Source organism: Podarcis bocagei, assembly GCF_964188305.1.
Source record: "Podarcis bocagei genome assembly, chromosome: 3".
Classification (NCBI taxonomy): domain Eukaryota; kingdom Metazoa; phylum Chordata; class Lepidosauria; order Squamata; family Lacertidae; genus Podarcis; species Podarcis bocagei.
In genome coordinates, this window is record NC_138127.1 from 41,937,785 (window position 1) to 41,959,378 (window position 21,594).

At 42.6% G+C, this 21,594-nt stretch overlaps 1 protein-coding gene and 1 long non-coding RNA gene across 2 annotated transcripts in view; both read left to right on the forward strand.

The window, feature by feature from the left end:
* LOC308583653 overlaps positions 1-21,594 on the forward strand; it is a 186,276-nt gene that overhangs the window by 105,638 nt on the left and 59,044 nt on the right. The window lies entirely within an intron of this gene.
* Positions 6,395-21,594, forward strand: part of PKIB (cAMP-dependent protein kinase inhibitor beta) — a 40,554-nt gene continuing 25,354 nt past the window's right edge. The window contains exon 1 of the mRNA XM_081187834.1: positions 6,395-6,878. The gene's annotated coding sequence lies outside the window, so the exon portion shown is untranslated. The remainder of the gene's footprint in view (positions 6,879-21,594) is intronic.

Here is a 21,594-nt window from a genome sequence, read left to right on the forward strand (position 1 = left end):
GGAAGTTTAGAATCAGAGTTTTCCTTCTCTTAGATGGGCTACCTTCCCAGGTTGATGAGCCCCATCTGCCCCCACTTCCCTTATTGACTGTTGGACCCACTATTGGTCTCATCCACTCAATCTGCCAGAGCCTGTCTTCACATGGAGGGGAAGTCCCTAACTCACTGTTACGGCAAAATCTGGGTGTGGGGCTACTCTGCCACCCAGCTCGTCGGACTAGGTCCGCGGGTCCCTGCAGAAGAAAATGAGCTCAGCCGGAGACAGGAGCAAACTGCAGAAGATCCAAGTTTATTGCGCAACAGGTTCAAGACGAGATTGAACAGCGAGAAAGGGGTGACATGAACTTTTGAAACTTCCCTCCAAAATACATCCTAGTTACATCATGAATACATTAAGAAGAGGTTGGGTTACACAGGATTAACATACGGAGGAGGGAGGGGGAATATGCAGAGCTTCCTGAGTACCGGTGATAAGCGCTTCCTGAGTACCGGTGATAAGAAGACAATAGTCCAAGTATGTAAAGTCTGCCACCTGGCATTGCCCGGAGGAAAGGGTGGGCAGAGTGATTTGACTGGATTAGGGTCTTCCTGAGTACGTGACTCCTCGCTCGAGGGATTATGGAGGCAGAGGAGGTGTCATGGAGTCCTGAAGAAACTGAGTCGATCGACATCAAAACCAAGGAAATCGGAGCTGCGGTTGATTTTATACGAATTTTAGAAGTTTTAGTCCGTTTCAGTCCATTCTTATATTGATAATTGAAGTCGGAAACAAAATAGATACATTGTTGCAAGATTTGACACTTTTATGGGTTCACGAGTTTCGGTTCCATTGTTCTCCCAGTGGGGAGCCGTCAGCAGCTTGTCAAGAGGTTAAATAAGGCGTGCAGGAGCTCGCTGAGCTAGCTCTGCAAAGCGAATGCATGGTTCTGATTGGGTAGAACACAGCCATTGAAACGAGTGGGGGATACAGTTTGATACGGTCTACCCACGATAAAGATGGAGCGAGAGAGAGGCTTAAGAGAAAGAGGCTTAAGAGTTTGGGCTTATTTCGCCCGTGTGGAAAAAGGGAAAGGCACTTTAATTTTGGGGCTTGGGTAGGGTGTGGTGCTTGTGCAACGGTGTGGGGGCTGAGGGGTGAATGTAGGGCTGGGTGCCCTTGAGGTCATCGCCTCGGACCCTCTGGTGACTGGCGGAAGGGTGAAGGAAGGCACCCCCCCTTCCGTATCACTCACCTTGGGCTTGAGACCCAATGGCTATCCTCCTTTCTCCTTATTAAATAAAGAACAAAAATATCTACAGTTAATATTTCCATTGCATTTTTTAGGTGGACCACTTAAAGCCAGTGCTGAAATCGAAGGTCACTCAGATTTCATATTTTCACAACTTTGAGAAAATCAACATGGAACATGTGAACATTTCACAGTAAAATCCACATTTTGAGGCGATGCATTCAAACCATGGTCCCATTCTATAGTAACTTGTATCATTCATATGTACAATTTCCAAATTGTTGCCTTCTATCTGTTTCAGCTTGTTGTATATTTGCTGTTTTTGACACCACACTTAAATTTGCATTTGAAAAAGAGTGAAGGCCCTACAGTTTTGCTTTTCAATCTTTAAAAATGCCTTTTATAATGCTGAAGAGTTTCAGCCATGTAACAGCTGAGCAATGATAACAGCTTATAGTATCATATTGTCTTATGTTTCACACATATTACCAAATACCCCAGGAGATGCATAGCTGGCAATCATACACATTTATTTAATTGACTCTGACTTTTAATGAACTTTTACTCAACAGATTTGATAAGGGGTTCATGAATATATTTAAAATTATAATTCAAATTATATGGTACTTTTCTTATTCGCAAGAAGAATCAAGCAATATGCAGCCATTTTTAATAGTATACTCAACTTGCAGAACTGCACTTTTAGCTAATTAATCCCAGTTGGTTTTACATTCATCAGAATTCAATAGGATAGAAATAATAAGGGCAAAAAAACCCACCCACCTTATGATATCTTTACTTTGTCAGTATGATTGAGCTGAGCTGATGATTATATTAATTATCAAAGGATCTGTTTGGCTCTTCATCACAGGCATCATTTAAAATGCATGTCTTTATCTCTAATTGTGCTTCCAAATGGCTCTGTAATTGCTTGTTCACTGTTGGGAGCATGTTTGCAAGTGGATGGGGGCACACTGGGGAAATGACTCCTACCTCCTGGCCCCTGGTCATCCAACTCAAGCCTTGCATATTCACTAACACCCAGGCCCTGATCTAGCACACGGAGTAATCTTGTGCATGTTTATTCAGCTAGAAACCTCATTAGGTTCAATGTAGTTTACTCCCAGGTGGGTGTGCATAGGACTGTAGCCAAACTGTAGGTGAATTAGGGTCTAAGATGTTTGAGGTGGTACGTAGACGGCATCAATTTTCATAGACTTAACTGCATTCACCTTGCAAACTATAGTTGTCTCCCTTTTCCTACCATACTGTACTTTAGACCACTGAGCTCTGGTCCCTGCTTTTAGCTGAACGGCTCCTTTTCCCTTTTCAACCTGTGTTTAACATGCTGATCTGATCACTTATCTGTTTTGCCCTTCTTTTAAAAAGGGGCAACACTTTTCATATTAAAAATGCTCCTAAAAGAGGAGTGGCGGCTTTGTGACTGATACAATGGACAGCACTATGCTGTCTGTTGCAAAAAAGAGGGAGAAACAGGTTCTTCTGAGCTCTCACTAGGGGAAGAGATTGTATGTGTGCAGGCCCAGGCAGGCAGGCAGGGGTGGGCAGCCAGGTACACTTGTCTCAGGCCCCGGATGCTAGGGAGCTGCTGGACATATGCTGTCATGCCAAGAATGCCCCGTGCCTCCCTATTACTAATGCCTGATGGCAGTGCTTCTCCCTTTAACAAGAATTCTTATCAGGGCTGGTCAGCTGGATCAGGGAGCCCCTATTTTAAGTTTCCCCAATGCCTCTTAGTGCAGCTCAAGGCCATTGGTGGAAATTCTAATGGCTGCTTTCAGAACACTGCTGCTACCCACCAGAGTGGTAAGCAGCAATGTTAGAAAAGACACATCAGAGGGCACCTTGCCAGCACCCCTCCCAAATCTTGAACCAGACTTATTACTGTGATGCAAATAAAATGCACTGAACAAAGACGAGATGGAAAAAAGAACAAAAAAGGGCAGACACACTTTGAATGGAGAGCCAGCTGTAGGATGACAAGAACATTATGATAACTAGTTATTTGCAGCCTCTCATAACTTCTGAAAGCTTTCCTTCCTACCCTGTCACTGTTAATACACACACACACACACACACACACACACACACACACACACACACACACATTCCGTTTCTCTCTCTGTCTCTCTAAGCAGCTTCTGATAATGCTGCTTCTTTCTGGAAATGCTTCTTGTAATCCTGGTTTCTGACTGCTCATATATTTCTTTGCAAAAACTGCAGATCAGACACAAGCTGGGATGAATGTATGGAAATTAACTAGTCAAGGAGAATCTTGGCAAGGACATTAACAAATCTGAAGTGGGGGCAGAACATCAAGGAGGCTGAAAGCTTGTCTCCAGGAGTTTGCTGAGTGTGTGTGTGTGTGTGTATTCATCATTGTGCAAATGAATCATTAATTAGAATGAGGTAAACCAGGCAAAAGAGGGGGTGATTCAGTTTGTTAAATGTGGTGATGTAATTTTTTGTGATATTGACAACATTCAGAATTACCTGTTTCAGAATATTGGTGCATCCACCTTGCAGTGCTTAGCTGTATGATGAACCAAGCTCTCCTTCCCCAAAAGTTGCTATCTAGCTCAAAATGGAAGATACGTTTCAGTGCATGCTTGATCAGTATTCACAAGGACATGTGCAAAAGTGTTTCTTGACATTAAAGCCCATACTGCTGCTGAAATGTCGTTCAAGGTAATCAATTAGCACTGGCCAGGTTGCTCAGCCAAGCAACTTTTCTCTGTTCTGGTTGATGTCCTTGGTTGTTTATTGCAAATGTAGTATTTGGGTGTTGTCCCACCCTGACTCATCCAGGTCTAAAAACCTGTCATTCCCAGGTGTGTTTGGTTTAATTTCTCTAGGTGGGCTGATGTTGGGAACAGCCATTGCCAGAGGGCAACAGAATAAGGCGCATGCCCATGACACCATTAATATGCATGTGTCAATCTTATGAAGAAGTAAAATACTCTTGGAGAACAGCCAGGTTTCCCCAAACACTTACCAAGAAAGCTTGTAATTCCTAAACAGATTCAGAAATGCGATGAGGGCAACTCACCATTTCATTTTATTTTAAAGTGCTCTTGTTTATTTACAGCTTCATAATGCTGATCCTTTTTGTGCTCCGAACCTTCCATTAATACAGTGGTTTTCCGTGGCACCCTGGGGTACCTTGAATGGTGGTCAGGGGTGCAGCGAGCAACACTGGTCTTGACACTGTCCTTCTTTCCTTCCCTTCCTCCTCTGATGCCTTCTCACATCTCCCAAAGGCTTGTACACCTGTTAGTTGCAGCATCCCTGGCTACAAGCTCAGCAGGTGAATGGTGCCTCTGGAGATGGTATGGGGCTGCTGGTTGCCATGAGCTGAGGCAGCCTCGGAGTAAGCAAGCAATCCACCAACCCTTGCTGTTTGGAATGGACAGACAAGTCCCAGGCTCCTGTGGGGCAGTTTGAGGAGGCACCTCTCTTGGGGGGAGGGGGCAGGTCGGAGACTAGGGGTGGCAGCAGCAACTGCCTGGAGGAATCCCAAGGAGAGGGGAGAGGGGAGGAGGCTGAAGGAACACTCCACAAGGGAGGGCGTTTGAAAAAGGATGAGAAGCTGCCAGCTCTGCAAGCAAGGGATTCTGAGCCCCACAGGAGTGCCACAGAAAGAACGTAGTTGGTCAAGGGAGCCTTGGACTCTGCATTAATATGTAGAGACAAAAGTGTGGAAGGAGGAATAAGCTAATTTGGGGAGTGTGTATTTGAACAGATGCTTGAATAAAGGAAACGTAATCTCTTCCTCTTAGAGCTGTCAACTTTGTTTAGCTGTCTCTGCTCTTCTCCCCGCTGCTGTTAGCCTAACACTCAGAGCTGCTAGATCAAAGCAGAAATCCTTCCAGGATCCTTGGCTTCTTTACATATTAAGGCTGTGATGATCCTATGCATTCAATGAGATTTTCTTTTCAGAGAGAAATGGAACAAGCTACAGCTTGGCTGCAGGTAAAGTACTTTAGAATGCATGGACTCTGCCTGGGTAGCTGACACCCAGCGGCATTTATTCTGCCTCCTAGGAATGTTTGCTCTTTGCCTTCGCTTATGCTCTGCTTGTGCATTTGATAATAAAGCAAATATTACAAGTCTCCAGTACTCTCTACTCCAAATGATATTAAGGCTGCAATCTCACACCCACTTAGGGGGGAGGAATCCCATTGAACTCAGTGTTGCTTACTTCTAGGTAGATATATATTATTGTTGTTAGCCGCCCTGAGCCCGGCTTTGGCTGGGGAGGGCGGGATATAAATAAAATTTATTATTATTATTATTATAGAATTGCAGAATCATAGCATTGCAGATTTGGAAGGGACCCCTGTTTATATTAAACTCACATGGTTTAAATAAAAACCAACATAGTATTTTATTTTACGGTCTAGCATTTTAATCCAACTGCTTATAAAAACTGGAAGTGGCAAGACCTATCTTTAAACAACTGCTCTTCATTCCCACTCATGCAAGAGCAAATGCCTCTTTATCTAAGATGAAGATCTGCATCATCTAAATATACGTACAAACTTACAAAATCTAAAAAGCTCCAGAGAAAAAGGTGGGATATATATAAATATAGCAACAAACTTTTAAACTTTTTGACTTTCCCCCTTCATTTCTTTTGTTCTACTCATATGAAAATCTAATTAAGGGGAATACACCCAACCCTACTGCTCTGGTATGCATGCCTACTCGAGTCCTATTGGTTCATTGGGACTTACTCTCAGATAACTGCGTCTATGATTGCAGCCTAACTGGGGACGGAGTGAAAGTCCTCATCGGGACTTGACCTTTTCCCTATTAGCAGAGCTGTCGCCGCTATGGGAAGAAATCCTGCGGGCTGGCTCAAATTATGCCCTGATCTTTGAACCATTAATTGCACGCGTGCATTCAAGTACATGCACTTCCACGAACACTGACGGAGCTTCCCACTGATCCAACCCCTCTCATTGGACGTCAGCAGCTCCTCTCCTATCACGGCGCCAAGGATTTAACACGATCGAGCAGCGCGCTGTAAAACTCCTTCGATCCCTTGCTCGATCCCGCCTACAAACCAACCGGGATTTATTAATCTTCTCGACAGCTTGCGCGGTGGGGGGAGAGGGGGGGTGGGAAGAAGTGGGGAAAAGGAGAAAACCGGGATCCAAACAAAACGCAAGAGGGCAAGAAACCTCTGGATCGCTTTGCCCCTTGTGTCAGGAGAGCCGGGTCCTTGGGGTTTTACGGCGGCCGAGCCGGGAGCCGGGAGCGGAAGGCAGGGCTGCCGTCCCTTCCCTTCTAGGGACCGGTAGGAAGGATTTCATAGGATCTTCCCCTGCCGAAGCCGCAGCGAGCGCCGCGCGAGTTCCCGCCTCCTGCCTTCGCTCATTCATTCCCGCCGCCGCCGCCGCCGCCGCCGCCAGCAGCTGCTGCTCCATTATGAGCGGCTCCTTCCTGGTTCCTCGTTGCCAGACGCGCGACTTGGACGGCGAGCCTGAGGCGGCGGGAGCCGGGAAGAGGAGGCGGCAGCAGCAGCAGCAGGAGAAGCCCGGCGAGAAGCCCTCCTTCCCCGCGCCCGGCGCCTCTCGGGGCTCCTGCGCCGCGTAAAGAAGGAAACCCAAACAACCCGCGACGGGTAAGGACTGGTCGCCGCGAGGGGCTGCTGGGCTCAAAGTTTCCACCGCGGTCCGGGAGCTTTGGGTCTGTTTCTCCCCCCCCCCCAACATCTCCGTCCCCTCACGATCAGCAATCGAGCTTATGCAATAGAGCCAGTCTTGTCCCAGGAGAAAATGGAAGCGCCCTCGGGATTTCTCGCGCTTTTGGCTCCCTAAAGCGCGCCAGCCAAAGGGTCGGCGCGTCTGGTTCGAGCCCACCCGGGGATGGTTTGTGGGCAGGATTTCTGCATGGCAGGGGGTCGGACTAGATGATCCTCGGGGGCGCCGTCCAACTCTACGAGGCTTTGATTCTAAGCCCCGGACAGGAAGGGCTGCCTTGTTTTGCTCGTTTCCAGGGGGAACTCTCCGAAGTAATGGTTTGTGGGGAGGCGGGTTCTGTCCGTCGGGATGGGGGTGAAAGTGGGAAGGTATCGAACTTGCTTTTTCTTCTCAAAAGCGTGGGAGTTTGGTACAGGAGCAAATTGGGTGAGGGGCTGTCCCCACTTTTGCTTCAAGCACGTCCTGGTGCTGTTTGATACCTGCTCTTGAAAGTCTCCTTTGCCCAAGTTGTGCGCACGTGTGATAGGAAGCGGACAAGAATCTGGTGTATATGTATATGTAGGCGCGCGCGCGCGTGTGTGTTCTAGCTAGTGGAGGGATTATATCTGCAGGTGTAAATATCAACAAGTGCCCTCACTCCCCAGCCATCAGGTGGGCAATTCAGGACTGCATTCTTGTACACACTTACTGCTTAGTGAGTCCCGTTGAACTTGGAAGCGCCACAGAATCTGCCTTACATGCAGAAGGCCTCAGGTTGAATTTGACATCGCCAGGTAGGGGCTGGGAGAGAACCTTGCTTGAAACTCTGGGAAGCTGCTGCCGGTCAGTGTAAACAATACTGAACTAGATGGATCAGTGCTCTGGGTCAGTATAAGGCAGCTTCCCATGTTCCTTCTGAGATATGCATCGGATTGTGCCATCAGTAGCCCTCTTCCAATCCACTGCCCCAAGAGAATTGTCTGTTCCTGTGACCGCTTCTGGAGTAAAAAATAATAATAATGCTCCTGTGATAATTTGGCATGTTTCTGTGAGCCTTGTAGCTCTATTTCTGTAATAGGCATTTTCCTATTTATTTGCATAAGAGGAGTGTTACTCCAGAAGCAATCAGTGTGATTAGGTAGTCATAAAACACAGGTTCCCAAACTGTTGGCCACCCAAACTTCTCCAAGGTGGTTACAGTGCCTGCATTAAATATCCAGTATAGAGGTGATGATAGCTTTTTGCCTTCCAAGATCATAAACAAGGATTACCAAGCTGGGGCTCTTGGGATCTAAGGCAGGATGCTCTTGTGCTGCCTTTCCCATCTTCTGTATTCAGTCAACCCTATCCCAAGCCCTGCTGGGATAGGCCGCTGGTTGTGTGGCAATGCTGCAGCCAAGGGTAAGGGTCAAAACATTGGCCGTTTCCCATCCCTCCATGGTTCATGCTTTTAAAAAATATGTCATGCACCCAGTTTCTGCCATCTCAGTCTTCTACATTTCACACTTGGTTGCACTGATGAGCTGCTCTTCCAGGTGACTTTCATGTGTGTCAGACAAAATGATGTATTTTCAAAGGATAGTGTTAATAGCACTTTAGTGGAGGTGTTCTTGGAGGTGGGGCAGAGCTGTTGCAACAAGCACTGATAAGCCTGCTACTGGCACAGCCTCCCTTAGCCTTGAAGGCAAGTAGGTAGCTGATATGAAGACGTAATTATTTTGACATGCCGAGTTGCCAGCTGAACAGTGTGCATCTGGAGAGAAGAAGAGTTATTGCCAGAAATACTAACAGGATGAGCTAAGCTGGTCCCCCAGTAGCTTAGGAACGAAAGCTTTGGTTTGTTCACAATATTTTCTAAAGCTGGTCAAATACTGTAATTAGGAGAGATGCTGGTTGTGCATCACCTTCTGCCCTGGAAACTCTTAACCCTTATCCCAGACTGGGAGCTAGTTCTATTAATGAGTTGCAAAAAAGAAAAAAGAGAGGCAGTTCATGATTGCTTATGGTAAGTGTTCCACTTCCTCCTTACTATACCGTATTTCTCCTGTTCTGTTCCAAGATCTGGTGCCAAAATGGCCTCAGCTAATCACTGTATGAACTACAGTGGTACCTCGGGTTACATACACTTCAGGTTACAGACAGTGCTAACCCAGAAATAGTGCTTCAGGTTAAGAACTTTGCTTCAGGATAAGAACAGAAATCGGGCTCCGGCGGCAGCAGCAGCAGGAGGAGGCCCCATCAGCTAAAGTGGTGCTTCAGATTAAGAACAGTTTCAGGTTAAGAACGAACGAATTAAGTACTTAACCCGAGGTACCACAGTAATAGTGAACCCCAAAAGAAGCACAGTGAGAACTGAGTGTGCTTGGTGGCCATGACTTTTTTTGGGGGGGGAGTGTTTGGAAACATGGGGGAAGGGCAGAATGGAATATCTTTTGGGAGGGCGTTGTTGGAACCCTGAACATTCCATATGGCTACATTTTGTCGCAGGCCCCTTGTATGTGTGGATTATTTCTGCAGCCAATCAGAACGCGTTCTTCTTTAGGTAATTCATGGATTGCAAAAAATATGAAATGGCAAGTTGAAACACACAGAGAGATTAGTCTGCTTCTGCACACAGGCCTTCCTTGCTGTGTCTGGCAAATACATGCTCAGAAACTCCTTTTGAAAACAGCTCGGGAAGGAAATAATTGTTTGCTCAGCAACGTATTGATCATAATTAGTGTTTCCCCCCCGTGAAAGTTGCAGTGATATCATAATTAACTACTAGATGTTTTATCAGTTGCAAGTCACGTAGGTCTTCAGTTCTATGCACAGCAAAGGCAGCAAAAGTACATAAAGTACTGTACTGTAATCTCCAGTGGTTTGTTGAATTACAGCAATAAAACAGCACAGTGGATTTGCTCCAGCTCACTGTGGGTGCAACGTCCTTGGGTGGATCCCCCTAGGGCATAATGTTTCCCCTTCCCACTTTCCCCCTTTCCCCTCACTTATGGGCACTCAGTGCACCAGACCATTACAGGAAAGGAGACTTCTAGCTCAAGTTCCATGACTGAGTGGGAGGAGGAAGAGGAAGAGGAAGAGGAAGAGGAGGGCTGGATGGGGATCTGGAAAGTGTACAACACTTTTCCTCCATAAAACACAAGTCTAGAGTGAGAGTCTAGGGTGATGTCTGCTGTTTCCAAGATCTCTTTCCATTGTGAGACTTTTGTGGGTGAGCTGAGTTTGTTTGAATGGTGAGTGAGAACCCGAGACTGAGAGGAAGGGTTTGTTAGAAGGAAAATGAATTTGTATACAGTATATTAGTAACTTTGTACAAATGTACCATTTTTATATGTAACTGTGTATTTTCATACTGTTCTGTTTAAGTTTTCTGTTGTTGCTTCAGTTTTTTTGTACCCCGCTTAGAGATATTTTTATTAGGTTAAGCGGTATGGAAATTCAATAATCACTACTCAAAGTGTGCACACTGAAAAGGGTAGTGGGGAGGATGTAGGGCTGTTATTCCCTGTCAGGAGCCTTTGCACCCGCAGCATGTAATCTTTAAAAACTGGATCCTGGTCATTGACAGTAATAAAGTGAGTGATTCATACTCTTCAAAAATAGATTTTATTGCAGCAATTCAAAACTGTTGCGGCTTACACAGTGGGATTGTTGAGTTGTAATCTCCAAAGTACAACAAGCTTATCTTTCTCTTCTGGTTTAATAAATATCTCCACGTGGTGACTATGTTTGGCATTATTTTTTTACTGCCATGTGCCCAGGCAGCAATTCAGGGGGTGCAGCTTCTCTTGCATTGAGTTACAGCAATGGGGAAATGTTTCTTTTGAATTTTCACTTGACGTATAGACATGTGCACTTTTAAAAGGAGCTCCTGATACATCACAGTCACAGAGGTTTGTCCTGACTTATTTAGAACTTGCTCATTTAACCCTGTAAAAGGTTAAAGCATTTATTAATTTGCCTATCTTTGGGCACCAAGTGAAAACTTTTCTCTATAACCAAGCTTTTGGCTGATTAAACAATATATGGCCTTTTAAGTGTGTTTGTCGGGCAACTGGTTTGTTTGGTTTTTTTGTTACGTACTTTGTGTTCTCCTTTTGTTTTTTTATGTTGTAAACCACCCTGATATCTTCAGATGAAGGGCAGTATACAAATTAAAAAACTAAACCTGGGTAGTGTTTGTTACTTACTTACTTACTTACTTACTTACTTACTTTTACTAATCTGTTGCTGTTGTTGTAATATTGTGTTTTTATGTGGTACACAGTCTTGTTATTTTTTATGTAAGTGTGGTTTATAAATATGTCAATTAAAATGTATAATGTTTTGAGGGGAGGGGAATTATTGCCTACCAAAAAGTGCAGAGGTTACATAGTCTCCATGAAACCCAATTTTCTATGCACTTTCTTCCTGTTTGCCTTGCAACCTGTGTGAACTGCTATTCATTGTTCAATATGACAATGTTTTAAAGACTGAAAAGCACCGGAACCTTTCAAGTTCTTTTTCAGGCATTAGCTTCAGGATACTTGGTCGGTCCCTGCTCCTGCCAACCTAGCAGTTCGAAAGAAAGAAGCTGTACACCGGCTCCCTTGGCCAATAAAGCGAGATGAGCGCCACAACCCCAGAGTCGGCCACGACTGGACCTAATGGACAGGGATCCCTTTACCTTTTACTAATAAGACTGAATATTTTCCTACCTGGCTGTGCTAGGTTGCTGATCACTAGGGGCGCTTGGAGATCAAAGAGTGGTCTGGATTACCAATGAAGTGTAGACCTGAAGAGTTCTGTCACTACTATTATGGTGTCAAGACTTTTAGTGGCAGTTCCGTTGTCTCATATTAAAATCGCAACCCTACTTTCACAAAATGGATTATTGCAATAATGTTTGCATTTGAAAAAAGCAATGATAGTCTTCCAATATTCACCTGCAGTGAATCTCTAAAAGCATAATCTCTTTTGTTCTCTAGAATCCTTCCAGTGAGGTGTGATTGAAATATCAAAAGCATTTACCTGCTAGACATTCCATGTATCTGCAGTCTCATTTAACTGGTGCTTACTGGGCCATTCTCATGTAGCTGCTGATTTGCCTTGGAGCTTGCAGATCACTGGTCCGCTCACATGGCATGCAAATGTTCCAGTGTATTGCGGGGAGCATCTGTTGAATGAAATGACTGTGATATGAAACACCTTAATGTGCAAATGCTTTCTGCGGGGGGGGGGGGGGGGCTTGTCACATCTATGTCTATGCATAGCTTTCTGTTGTTGTGCTGTAGTTAAATGCATGGCTGCTTTTACCCCCTTTTGTGATGTGGCTTAATACTTTGCCATACATTTGCACTTTGGTTTTCCTTTACTGGTTGGTTATCAGGTACAGCATTTTTGCCTAAGAGCAGGTGCATATGGAATTAGAAATAATACCTAGCTTGTAAATAGTATGATGTTTATAAAACTCTTCATATATGTGGAACACAAAACAGTGGTTTAAAGAAAGGAACTTGCAAAGATACAGTTACTGGTATTCAACTAAGTTCATTGTGTTCATAAATTTCAGTGGGTCTACTTTGAGTCAAACTTTGTTGAATATCACCCAATATCTTTTCAGGGGTTTGATTGATAATCCTGAATGTGGCAGGATGCATCCATGTCTGGTTATGTAATGGCATTCTCCTAAATGATTAGCTGTCATCTTAGAAACCTAACAAAGTAATTTAAACCTATGTCAGGCAGCTTGCATACTTGGCAGCTTGTGGTTTGGAGGATTTTTCAATTCTATGTTGAACGTAACCTCCTTGCAATTTAAACCAATTACAGAAGGATTGAATTACCACCACGCGGGTTATAAACACATGGGCTATGTTTAGCTTGACCTGAAATGGCAAGGGAATACTGTGATGGTGTCCTCCCTGCACCCTCGTGATCCATCTGCATTCCTGAAACTATCATAAAGAAGTTCACCTTCCTCTTTTCCTGGACATCAGAAACATTGGTCTTTTACCCTCCATAAGATGATCTGCTTAGCCTACCACTATCCATTCCCTCAGTTTTCCCTACAGCAGAGTGTGTACAGTACTTGGAAACCACAAATCCTAAACCTAGGATATCAGCCAATTGTTCTAGGGACTTACTGACCCCCAAAGAGCCAGGCCACTAAGAAAGAGAAGTCTCTGCTTGATGCCTCACCAAAGACAACCTGCTAACCTGCTTGACTGTCATGCCTCTCAAACAAGAAGTGTTGAGACTTTTAGGACCATGAGGGAACTCAAACAAAATTTCTTCAGATCTTTCTAAGCAGCCTCAGAATCCCCAGAGTTCTTTCCGTAACATCCATCACTCTCCAGAATGACTCAGTTTTTCTTTTTATGTAGAAGTAACTTACAGAAACTCAAGAATTCCCACTTTACTTTTTCACTACAGTGGTACCTCGGGTTAAGTACTTAATCCGTTCCGGAGGTCCGTTCTTAACCTGAAACTGTTCTTACCTGAAGCACCACTTTAGCTAATGGGGCCTTCTGCTACCGCCGTGCCGCTGGAGCACGATTTCTGTTCTCATCCTGAAGCAAAGTTCTTAACCCAAGGTACTATTTCGGGGTTAGCGGAGTCTGTAATCTGAAGCGTATGTAACCTGAAGCATATGTAACCTGAGGTACCACCGTATCGCGGTGCATCCCCTTGTTCTTGTTCTCACCAGAACTGGCTTTTAATTGTATACCTCTGAATACTAGGGAAATTCCTAACTAGAAAACTTTATTAAAGCTACAGATAGAGAAATGTAAAAACATTCATAGCGCCTTCTCTTGGAGTTCCAATTACAGTGATTGCTGAGCATTTCTAGGCACAAATTTGGGATTTCCAGGTCCAAGTATCTTTTTGCCCCACCATTTTCCCCACGAAAACCCACTCTTTACTGCTGAATCAGTGCAAAGAGCAATCCATGGAAAACCTGAATTGCCGTTTGCTCTGATTCAGCAGTAAAGATTGGACTTTCCTGTGGAAAATGTCAGGGCAAAAAAGAAGTGCTCAGACGCAGACTTGGAAAGTGTGGACGTATGCCTAAAAAGCATGGCACCAAAAGATAAACGTGGATGGTGCAGGATTGTTTTTCATGCTTTATTAAACGCCTAAAGCCACTGCACTCAGGTAGTTCACTTCCATGTGATAATCTCATAAAATAATGCTTTTACATGTAGTGTACTTTAGACTCATTAGCCATTACCTTTTGAACTTCCACTTTTCTAATTTCCCTATTTACCTCATGGTATCTATTTAGCTCATGGTAATTCTCCAGAGCTTTCAATTCTGAAATCTGTTACCTCTTATGACACTCACTTCTCCTCTCACTTCTCACTTTTGTGCCATTTGTTAAATTTCCTCTTTTTGTCCTACCTGGGGAATGGAAAGAGAGAAGCATTTATTCAACCTTAAGAGAGATTCCTGCATCCTATGACTCTGAAACTTTGCTTTGTGATCGCAGCCCATCAGCCAGGTTACAGCCCATGTGACTGCAGTTTGTAGCCAAGCGGATTAGAATTAGCTTTAGAGAGTGGGTTTTATAAGGCACTGAATCAAAAGCTTAACTGAAAATACAACACAGCAACCACTTCCTCAGTTCCTACTAATTTGATTGTCTCAGGGAAATGTGTCAGTTTTGTCTGGGTGGATTTGTCATGCAAAAATCCATTTTGCTTATCTTGGATGGTTTTGAAACTTCCTAGATATTCTGTGATTTTTCTTCCCCTGTGTTAAAGGCAAAGAGTTGGCATATCAAGATTGCCTAGAATGCTTTTGTGCCTTTTCCTTTTTTTTAAAAAAAAGTTCCTAAATATGTGTTCTTTTTTCATTTTGTCATAATTCACTGACATCTCACCCACAGTCTCTCTCCCAGTTCTTCTCTAGACAAACCAGACATGCTGGTGGTGGCTGTCTTCTTCCCAAGAGGAAGCAGAAGTTGAACTTGTGGGCTGCTGATTTATGCAAATGAAATATGCTGAATTGTGCAGACATTTGGTCCCAAATGTATTTTTGATACATCCATTAGGAATGGCTCTCTGATACTATTTATTGGCTGCCCCACCTCATCTGCCAAAGGAGAGCCTTACAAATATCAGTAATAAGACCATTCTTGCCCTCACGCTCATACATACAATCTAGAAGACAATACAGTGGTACCTCGGGTTACATACACTTCAAGTTACAGGCTCTGCTAACCCAGAAATAGTGCTTCAGGTTAAGAAGTTTGCTTCAGGATGAGAACAGAAATCATCTCCAGCGGCACAGCGGCAGCAGCGGGAGGCCCCATTAGCTAAAGTGGAGCTTCAGGTTAAGAACAGTTTCAGGTTAAGAACGGACCTCCGGAACGAATTAAGTACTTAACCCAAGGTACCACTGTATATGAATGGAAAAGGAATTGGTAGGGAGGAAGAAAAGCAAATGGGCTTGGACACTCAAACACTTTGTCATGTCCACTGGCTTCCAGTCAGTTTCTGGGTCCAACTCAAGGTGCTTGTTTTAACCTTTAAAAACCCTAAGAGACTTAGGGCTATTTTATTTTATTTTTATAAAAATATTTATTGGTTTTTCACAATTTATATAAACACAAACAATACACAATACAAACAAACAAACACATAAACATGTATAATTTCAAATCCTTTTTTCTTAAACCTTACTTCACCGACTTCCTCGTATCTCCCCTTTCTGCATCCCAATTTCCAAATTTGTTTCAGCAAATCCTCCCTCTTAAGTTTATCTAATTTTCCCTTGTTCTTTTCTTTTACTTAATCTTTTACTGCTGTAGTCCCCTTTTTTCTATAACTTCAACATTTTAGCACTCATTAATTTTACAATATTTCTTAAGATAAATTTTGAATTTCTTCCAATCTTCTTCCGCCGTCTCGAGACCTAGGGCTATTTTAGTTGAGGATAATTTCCTTCCACATAGTCCTGCCTGTGAGCCTCCTGAGTGCCTGACCTGGATGACAGTAGAACTGGTGTTAACCAATTTGGCCAGAGGAGCAAAAGTCATGAAGCTAGCCCAAGTTTTCCAATCTTTCACATGGATTAACCTGGACAAGAAACAATAATATCCTTAAGTGGCTAGTTAGCAAATGGCTGAGAGATGAGAGCCTACCAAGTACCAGTCGTGGTTCATTTGTTCATCGTTGCTATCTCCACTAAAGTGCTTTCCAGTGTTCAAGCCTATAAAACTAAAGCTTTGCACTCTTGAATTTTGTAGGCATAAGTGTTGAGGATTTCAAATCATGTTATAAGCTCTGAGCTGTTAACAGTGTTCACTACTTGGCTCCAGTTTGCAAACTTTTCTTTATGCTTCGTGGGACTGGAAACTTTGAGGAAAACTTCGAGTTTCAGTGTCCCAATGAGTGAATGTTTCTTTTTCTTCTTGAAATAATTTGGATTCAACCTATTTTCTTTTAAATTAGAAAACGGGCAAGGGCAGGAATTTTTAATAATTGGGTTGTATCCAATCAGAATAGACCTACTGAAACTAAGACTTTCTCACTTGGGTCCATTAATTTTAATGGGTTTACTTTGAGTAGGATAAAACCCATTGTCCTTTCTCGCTTGCTGCTTCTTACCCTGTGTCCTTGAAAATAAGAACTGCAAGTAGAGTCTGTAATCTATACAGTTCTTTAATGTACACCTAGAGACTTGGGCAGAACTTCGATTATTTTATTCAACCACATTTCAGGCTACATCATGGACTCTGAAATTCTGCTGTCTGCTATATGGGTTGACTGGTGGCAGTGACCACTGCTGTTAAAAAAGAAGGTCAGAATAACTTGCTGAGCATGTGGAATTGACAAAACAATACTATTCTTGTTTACGTGGGAGTTCCACTGTGCTCAGTGCTTTAGAATTGGAGCTTCAGAGAACAAAACTTTTGAATAAACGTCAAGTGTCTTTCTGTGTTCAATGCATTGACACACTTTCCAGGAGTAAGCCCCATTGAACAAGTTTGTATACATAAAATTATCTAGAATAACACCATTAAACACAACTTTACTGTTGAGTAAACAGTCAATCTTGCAGTTGTCTGAATTGGAGCCTTAATTCAGATTTGGAGTTTAGTTCATATAGATGGAAGATTTATAGGCAACTTTACCAGATTAGGGGCGCTGTGGTGGATTGTACAAAATATGAAACTGGCTTCCCAAATCTTTTCTGATACCATCTGTCGCTTTTGCATATTATTATCAATTATTCTGGTATTTGAAACTCATGTGTTGAAACCTTAGTTAATGAAAACATGTTGACTTTTCTTTGTTTTATGTTTGTCTCTCTTACCCGACCCCCCCTTGTGTGAAAAATGCAGAAATTACTTGAGACTCATGAGCTGAACAATCTAATTTAGCACAGTGGGCTATCATGAGTCATAATTAGGAAGATCACAGCCAATTTCAACGCATGTTAGGCACACTTTATTGCCACCAGCTGAAACTTTTCCCATTAAAATGTACATGACTACCTAAAAGAGAGGTTTGTTCTCTGTGTGCTTCATACTGGGTTTTCCTTTTATATTTGTACAGCAGTGCTTGCCTTAAGTGGTATTTCTTCATAGTCAAGAATCAATTACTTCCGTGTAATTACTTCCATGTTTCAAAGTACACTCCCACCAGTTGTGTCCCCTCCAAGATGGAAGAACAGAGAGTTCCAGCTTTACTATCAAGGTTCAAAACTAATGAATCAGCCTCTTAAGCCATGAGCTGGCTTAGAAATAATTAGTTTTAAAATAATAAGTTTGGGCTTATCTGCCTTTTGGTTCCTGAGCGGAAATTATATTCTCGTCTTTATAATAATCAGGGTTGTGTTGTTGTTTTTAACTAACTTAATCACATCTTTTCTGTTATTTTTTATCAAGGTTCTAGTCTAACTTGTCACACCCAGTTCAGCAATAAAGCAAACTAGCATTGTTTGTATTTGTTGTAACCAGTGTGTGGCGGCTTTTGCAATCAATTTGTCAAAAGTCCGTTTCTCAGATTTGTCAGGTTGTCAAAGAAAATTCCTCAGAAATACGTAGGATTTCCGCCCTGTCTTCACTTGCTTCTGTGCAGGCACAGTCAGAAATTTGCCCTTTGATTCAGAGATACTCAGGACAAGCCCGATTGGCTCTGAGTAATATAATACATAAAGCTTAATGGCATTTTATCTGTACATACTAAAGAGACCTTTCTTTTCTGAGATAAGTGTTTCTTTAAAATATCAGCCAGCTGTTTTTGTGCCCTGAGAAGAGCAAATATAAAAAATTCAGCAGCAGCGTTCTTGTTCTTTTTTGCTCTCAACACACAGTCTTTTAAATAGCTTCTCTGGAGTGGGAGAGTTCAGTAAAAGCTCATGCTAATGAAGTCTCCAGAGGAAATGGGAGTTCTTTGCTAATCTGCTATTAGGATTTATTTAAGGCTGCCTGAAAGATGGATTGTGTCTCTTGCTGATCTGGCCACACTTATGTAAACCGGTGGAATCTTGTTCCCTAAAGTTACAGAAGCAGCCTGGCGCTTTTGTGTGTTTGAATGAACATGTGTATGTTATGTATTCAATGGTCTGTGTTTGCCTGAGCTTGAGTCTGGAGTCTGAATTCTGAGTCCCTGTGTTCTGATTCAATACATGATATCCAATCACAGAACAATTCAGGATTTGGACCTCTACCATTGGCCCTTAAACTCTGAGTTATGATTCGCAGCTTGGAAGTCTAGACAGCCAATCACGTTGGGAGTAGGAGTGGCTCAGGCCTTCAGAAATGTATAAGCAGTTGCTTTGCTCCTGTTGTCTAGTTCTGTCAGTTCAATAAAGGTTCTTGCTTTTACCACTGTATCTTGCCTCGTGGGAACCCACCTACACTTCAGTGTATTCTGGGAAAGGTACAAAAACCCACATCTTAGAACACATGTTATATTTATATTTCTGCCTGATTAGTTAAGAAACTTTCCACCCTTAACCTTGCAGTATGAAAGTTCAAAAAGATTTGGAGGCAGAAATGGGTGGGTATGGGTATGGGCATACATAACTTGAACAAACAGTGATTTCTCTCTGCCTTGCCTTGGCAAAATGTTGTAAATGATTATAATTCTCCCTAAGAAACCTAGAGCATTTCTGATCTACTCATTTCATTCTTTGTGATCCTGCTATCATAGGTTTATTAATCCAAACAAGGTATCAGGACAGGACACTAAGGAATATTTGTGACAGGTTGTGTTTTGACTGTGAACAGATGACCTCTTTTATTCTCTCTCTCTCTCTAAAAAAAAAGCTACATTCACATCTAATCCGGAAATAATGACTCATCCAATTTTTATTTTCACTATAAATTAATGGCTTTCTGGATCCTAGCTATAAAAGGTATGAGAAATCACTCTGAATATGAAACATTTAGAGACCGTGCCATGTTAGGATCACCAGAAGAGCACTGGGCTGTGGTGCCAAGAATCATGACATAGATGCTCTTTTTATGTCTTAATAGTGGTATTATGTTTTCTGCATTAAGTAGCCATTTGAACTTACGTACATAGTAAAAGAGAGAGAGTTCTGAAAAGTAGTGGGGTGGGTGGGGGTGAAGTGCAACTGATTCATACTTCCTGTACCCCCCTTTTTCCATATCCAAAGTAGCTATGAAACTTCCTGGCCAGAATAGAAGATGTGGGGTGTGGGGTATACTCCATAAATAGTTGAAATGGAGAAATGTTTTGCTCCTACCACATCATCATCTGTATTAGTAAAATGAGGTGCCCATATGCAGTTACTTCAGGATCTTAAATTAGATACAGTATAGGAGAATGGAGAGCTTTCAGTGGAAGGTGTCCTACATCCCCGCAAACTCCAAAAACCAACGACACACTTGTAGAAAAATCTTGTGCACAAGAACTTTCTTTGAATGTTGGGTGATTCCTGCTGGCTGAGGAACAGGGATACCCAAAGGGAGGGAGCAGCCTCAAGGTCAATACAATGCAATATAAAGTTCAGTGCTGTGGCCTGAGAGGTTTTCTTTATAACTGATTTGTGATCTTCCTCTTTGCTTGAAGATACTTGGGAAAATGCTGTGAAAATGCTTTAAGAAAACATTTTGAAAAATGCATTGAATTTTGCATAACTCACTTTCGCCATCTAGTGTCTCATTCATATATTGCACTTTGCAACACATTTAAAACGTTTTATTTGCAGCTTTGTAGATGAGTCCACAGGCTTAGCTTAGTTACTCTTGGGTCAGACCCAATAAAAAGAGGCAAAAATAATAGCCAAGAAATCTTTAGCTCCATAACTTCCTTTGGTTTTGGACACTGGGCATGATCCACCCAAAGTGAAGCATACTTAAAACCAATTCATTTTAATGAGAGAGATAAATTAAACTCCCCACACCATTTCCATATCTTACCATTTTCCTTCCTCCTTTGTGCTACCATCTAAAACTACAAGTCATTGTTCTCTTTGAAACTCATCCTGTGCTGCTTTTCCTCTCATTTTCTTCATCCTTTTTTCATCATAGTTGTCTTTAGCAGAAGGGCTTATGTAGGCTGATAGATTTAGGATTCTAGCGAGAGCATCCATCTTCCTTAAAACACAGTAGGTATGGCAAGACAGCTGTGAGGTGGATGATAAATCTGTCCATTATGTATCTAGAGGGCGATTGATGGATGGTTGTTTGTGAAGCCTTTACTATTAAGTCCTTTAATGAGGAGTTTTATGCAGCAAGCAGGTAGGAGAATCACCTTTAGCCATATACTTGAGTGACTGACTCTTCATGTATAAGTCATTTTTCTTTACCATTATGTATAAAAGTCAAGCATCCTTACATATTAGGCTACAGCATCATGGAGCCCACTTCAGGTCAGATATAATAAGCACTTGAACAAAAACATTTCCCATGGAGAGGAGGCTGGATGTCAGTTTTCAAAAGCTATTGTAGTAAGCAGGGAGCCTGTTGACAGGTAACAACAATAAGGAGGGCAATAACTTTTTTATGGGGCTCTAATAAATAAACCCCTTTTTTTCCTCTTTCTGCCCCACAGCCTGTGCCATCACATCCCCCATTTATTTTGCCTCTTGTTGGCTAGATTGCAAATAGTTTTATATTTTAAAAAAATTTACTACACAACATTAGGTGCTTATAAATAATGTAAAACATATTTTTTTGTCAAAGTGAAGACATTAACTGGGTCAACCCTTGTGTTTCTTAAGCTTGATTCACTAAAATAACAGCAAGAGAGGATATCTGACACCTATCTTAGCCAAGCACTGCTCCCTTGGGAAAGACATGGTCTGATGACTTCTGCTTCTGAAATGGAAATTGCTGGATTCAGCGCATTTATAAAGATTTGGCCCTACATCAGGGATTTGAGCCCACCCAGGAGAATCCAGACCAGTTTTGTGTTTGTTTTTTGTGGGTATATTCTGGAACATGTCAGTGATGCAGTAATACAGTTGGGTTACAGATGCTTCAGGTTACAGACTCTACTAACCCAGAAGTAGTATCTCAGGTTAAGAACTTTGCTTCAGGATGAGAACAGAAATCGTGCTCCGGTGGTGCAGCAGCAGCGGGAGGCCCCATTAGCTAAAGTGGTGCCTCAGGTTAAGAACAGTTTCAGGTTAAGAACGGACCTCCAGAACGAATTAAGTTCTTAACCTGAGGTACCACTGTAGTGCATGTGTGGT